The sequence below is a fragment of the Triticum dicoccoides genome, chromosome 7A, assembly GCF_002162155.2.
Source record: "Triticum dicoccoides isolate Atlit2015 ecotype Zavitan chromosome 7A, WEW_v2.0, whole genome shotgun sequence".
NCBI lineage: Eukaryota > Viridiplantae > Streptophyta > Magnoliopsida > Poales > Poaceae > Triticum > Triticum dicoccoides.
Window position 1 is genome coordinate 208,191,267 of NC_041392.1, and position 5,315 is coordinate 208,196,581.

A 5,315-nucleotide genomic window follows, 5' to 3' on the forward strand; every position below is an offset into this window, starting at 1 on the left:
CGTTAGACTTTTTTTTACAGCAAATATACTTTATTTCTCGTATAATAGTCATGTCGTTCACAAGTAAATGAGAAACAAAGTCAGGGATTACATCATCCCAAGAACCCGAAGATTTAGCAGTAAAAGAATGCTTAGCTAGCTCATCTGCTACCTGATGACTAGCTTCCCGAAAACAATGTTTAAATGATATTTTGGCAAAGGCCATCGCCAACTGCTTGCATTCAGAGACCAATGCAACGTCGGGTCCTAGATAAGAGTCCATTTGCTGAATTGTTTCCACCGCAAACGAGCAATTAGATTCAATCTCCACACTGTTGCACCCCAAACTTGCCAACAAGTATATTCCATTTCTAATTGCCATGAGCTCCGCTGAATCAACATCTCGGATATGTGGTACAAACCAAATCTCTGCTGCTAGAAAGTCACCTCGTTCATCACGTATGACAACACTGCAAGCTCCAGATAAAGTATTCACATGAAGTGATGCATCTACATTAATATTGACCAGTCTATGAGACAGTTTTTGCCACATATCTGACCTCGTGGGACTTTGTAATCTCGACCTCGTGGAAAAATCTAAATTGGTTCCATTGCCCCTAATCGGTCGGCACATGGGAACATTTTGGTATTCGGCGGGTCGCCACTTTAGCTTCAATCCTCGTTGCGGCCGGCCGGGCCAACGTGCAAAGCCACTATGTGAGGTCGATCGACAGCCGTGGCTTTACGCCCACAAATCGGCTTTTGGCACCGATCGTGCGCGCGAGCTGTGAGCGCCGGCGACGCGGAAACTCCCCACGCCCACGCACTCGCCGCGCCGAACCGCAACGTGCGTTCCCACCCTGCGCAACCGGCCGAACGCGTCCTGCTACTACGCACGCACACGCGCGCCCAACTCTTGCCCCCTGTATAGCGCAAGAGCGCGACCACCGAACCGACGGCGGGCCTGCTATATAAACCCCACGGCGCCCCATCCATCCCTCATTCCCTCGCATCCCACCTCGGCGCCCCCATATTGCTCACTCCCCTCCTCGCCGATTCTCCGATCTACTCGCAAGCTACAGCGCAAGGTCGTGATGGCTCCACGCGTCGCCGTGCTGCTCCTGGCCGTGGCCGTCTTCTTCGCCTCTGCCTCGGCGCAGGACTTCATGGCGCCTTCCTCGGCCCCCGCTCCGGCCCCTGACGCCGGCGCGGCCGCCAGCGTGTCCGCTTTGGCCCTGGTCTCCTCGGCACTGGTGTCCCTTCTCGCGGCGGCGATGATGCAGTAGATGGATCGCTGCTGCTTCTGATTGGATGGCTGAGGGCAGAGAGTTTTTCCTTTGAGAAATAGGCGGTGGTTTGATGGGCGTTGCTGGCTCTGGCCTCTTTTGTTTGTTCGGCATTCTTTTCCTATGATGTATTGTATGTCCATATTATGTGCCTTGTGAATAAAGCTTGTTGGTTGCTGTGACAATCTTGTGTGAAGACCTTTCTAGCAAAAAGAGCTTGATTATATGAGTATGCGTTTGAAAATTTTCTCTTTTTGGCAAGATCATAGTTCAGTTTTTTGCAATGAACAATGTCACAAGGATTGGCATATAGCGGCGCCGCGATGACTTGTTGCATCACTGATGTATGTGCCACATTTCCATCATCCGCTCCATGTGGCTGGACGCATCACGGCGATGTAGAGGTCGGGGCAATCCTTCTTTTCAGAAGAAAAAAAAATCATCCGCTCCGATAAATCTTGAAGTTATAATTTTGACCATATGTATTTCAACAGTTTGCCATATGGAGGTCGGGGGTATTAAAAGTTTCCAACTTCCATAATCCGGAAAGGATAAAAGTATGTGCGAAGCATTGTGGCTTGAACATCCGGTTCAAATCTTTCTCAGTTACCGGCTCGTTTGTTGAGATAGATTTTAGCGCTCGCGGAATCTTTGTGTGTTACCCAACTTCGCCGGCCGAGTCACGGAATCAATTGCGAACACTGTGCTGTCAGCCATTCATGACCCGAGAATGTTCACGAAGAAAAATGGCCAGCCTTCCACAATCTTCCGTGAAGAACTTTTTTTTTAGGGTATCTTCCGTGAAGAACTAGCAAGTAGATCTCGTATGTCTCATATCCGGTTCATTCCAGGACGTAACAAACTGCAACAAGATCTTCTGAACAAACCAACGATTAATCTTCTTTCCGGTTCAAAGTAAGTAGTAGAACCTCCGATTCCCCGTTCATCGTCTGAAAACAGCGCGCCCCTGTGCCAATGAAGAAAGCAAAGCGCCGTTATTAAGCCCCACGCAGCACGACACAGCAACCGGTAATGTGCAAGCCAAGTCACCACCCTGCTCCAGCCTTCCACAAGGCGCGTGACCCCGCCCCGTCGGTGCGGTCGAGTCGGGCAACACGACTGCGCGTCACGTCCACCCTCCCCAAAGCCAGGGGCGCCCGCCCGCCCTCCCGCCCGAGCCATGGGCAGGGAGCCACGCGCTCGCGCCGAACCAAGCCAGCAATCCCACGCCGCACGACCGGCCGGCCGTGTCGTGCCGTGTGGGCAAGTTCGCGCCCGTTTCAGCACCCCCTGCCAGCAACCTGTAGCAGCTTGCTGTTATAAAGCCCACAGCAATCGTCCCTCAATTGCATTCCACGGCTCCACCGCAGCACAAATCTTGGGCTCGGAGCATCTCGCGAGGTTGTGAATTCATGGCTCCCCGGGTCGCCGTGCTGCTCGTGGCAGCGGTTGCGGCCTCTGCCCTCGCGTCCGCGTGGGCGCAGGACTTCATGGCGCCTTCGTCGGCGCCGGCTCCCGCCCCGGACACGGGCGGCGCGGCGACCGGCGCCGCTCCGGCCTCCGCCCTCGCCTTGGTGTCGTTCGCGCTGGTGTCCCTGCTGGGGGCGAGGCTGATGCAGTAGACGGCCATGTCGGCCGGCCTTCGCCGGCGTACCGATTTGGATCGGATGCCAATGACGGCTGCTTGTATATTTCTTTTGAGAGATTGGCGTCCCTTGTAGGCTGGTCTCGTGTGGGCATTCTCTTGTATCGTACCATCTCTGATCTTTGTGAGACTGTGAATAAAGCTGGCTCGATTCTGTGTTCATCTTACAGTTCACTAGTTCAGTGTATGCTGAGTTTTCCTTCTTTTTCTTAGCAAAACAGTGTATGCTGATTTTTTTTTGAGCGGTAACAGTGTATGCTGATGCCGGGGCGTCTCCGAAAAGATATCTGTCGCTCTTTGCGAGCGTTACCACGTCGATCGCCTACAGGCGCGTCAAGCGGGCCGGCCACTGAGCGGGAGCCTTCGCAGCGCTTTTGGGAACTTTCCGGCTTTTTTTTTCTTCTCTGTGTTTTCTGCTCGGTTTTCTGGTTTTCTGTTTTTTTCTTGTTCCTTTTCTGTTTCTGTTTCTTTTTAATTTTCCTTTCTTAATTGTTTCTTCTTAAATCCATGACTATTTTTAAACAAATTTTTACTGGTTTTTTGTTTCCTTTTCAGCTTTTTGTCTTTTTTTTTTGGTTTCATTTTTATTTTCTACTCTCTTTTTTCTCAAAATTTCACAAATTTCAAAAAGTCTCAAAACTAAAAAAATAAATCTAGTTTTTTAAAAATATTTACGTCTTTAAAATATGTTTGTGTTTTATCAAAAAAGGTTCTGAATTTTAAAATTTGTTCACAATTTCAAGAAATGTTCACAAACGAGGAAAAAAATCACATTTTCAAAAATTGACTGGGAAGTCAAAACTTGTTCACCGTGTATAAAAATGTTCAATGCATAACTGGAAATTGTTGTATATTTAAAAAATCCATTGTATACAAATAAAATGTTCATCATATATCAAATAATTTTTTGAGTCTGTACTTTCTAAAATTGTTCATCTTATATTAAAAAAAGTCATTGTATATAAGTAAAAGGTTCATCATATATTAAATAAGTGTTCACTGTGTATTTCAAAATCATTCAAAATTTCGACAAACGAAAAAAACACCTACGCTAGTTGGCTCTCGCTCATTGGTGCCACAATGCTCGCTCGCAGGCGCTTGCTCCAACTGACATTCAATGATCAATAGCGAACTATGAACATCCATATTGATGCCTATATCCACATGAATGATTATCGAGTGAACCTATAGCTACTATGTAACACCCTTGATGCGACTATAGCTCCCACGTGTCGAGGCACGACTTAGAGACATAATCGCATTGAAGGCATATGTCGCAAGTTAGGCAATCTTCACAACATCCCATGTAATATAATAATGAAAGGGGAGATAACATAGTTGGCTTACACTCGCCACGTCAATCAAGTACATAAATAACATTACATCAACCAAACACTCATGGCCCGACTACGGCGCCAAAATAAAAGAGAACCCAACATGCGACAACGGTCCCGTTCACCCCCAACTAGGCACCACTACTGATCATCGGGAAAGGAAACATAGTAACGTTGAGAGTCTTCGTCGAACTCCCACTTGAGCTCATACGCGTCTCCTGGAGCGGAATCATCAGGCCCTGCATCTGGTGTGATAGTAATCTGTGAGCCACAGGGACTCAGCAATCTCGCACCCTCGCGATCAAGACTATTTAAGCTTATAGATAAGGCAAGGTAAAAATATGAGAGGAGCTGCAGCAAGCGACTAGCAAGTATGGTGGCTAACTTATTCGCAAAAGAGAGCGAGAAGAGGAGGCAAATCACGAGCGAGAAACTAAAGAGCAACCTGCGCAAACATTACTTCAACACCGTGTCCGCTTCCCGGACTCCGCCGAGAAGAGGCCATCACGGTAACACACTCAGTTGATTCATTTTAATTAAGTTACGGTTCAAGTTATCTACAACCGGACATTAACAAATTCCCATCTGCCCATAACCACGGGCACGGTTTTCAAAAGTTCAAATCCCTGCAGGGGAGTCCCAACTTAGCCCATGACAAGCTCTCACGGTCAACGAAGGAATAGACCTCCTCCCAAGACGTTCTGATCAGACTCGGTATCTCGGTAACTCAAGACACTTCAACAGGTTAAAACAAGACCAGCAACACCGCCCGAATGTGCCGACAAATCCCGATAGGAACTGCACATATCTCTTTCTCAGGGCACACTCAGATGAGCGCTCCATACAACTAAAACCAAACCTCGAGTTTCCCCGAGGGGGCGCTGCACAGGACTCTAGTTTAGACCAACACTCGGAGGAGCACTGGCCCGGGGGGTTTAAAATAAGATGACCCTCGGGCTCCGGAAACCCAAGGGAAAAAAAGGCTAGGTGGCAAATGGTAAGACCAAGGTTGGGCACTACTGGAAAAGCTTTAATCAAGGCGAACTATCAAGGGGTTCCCATTATAACCCA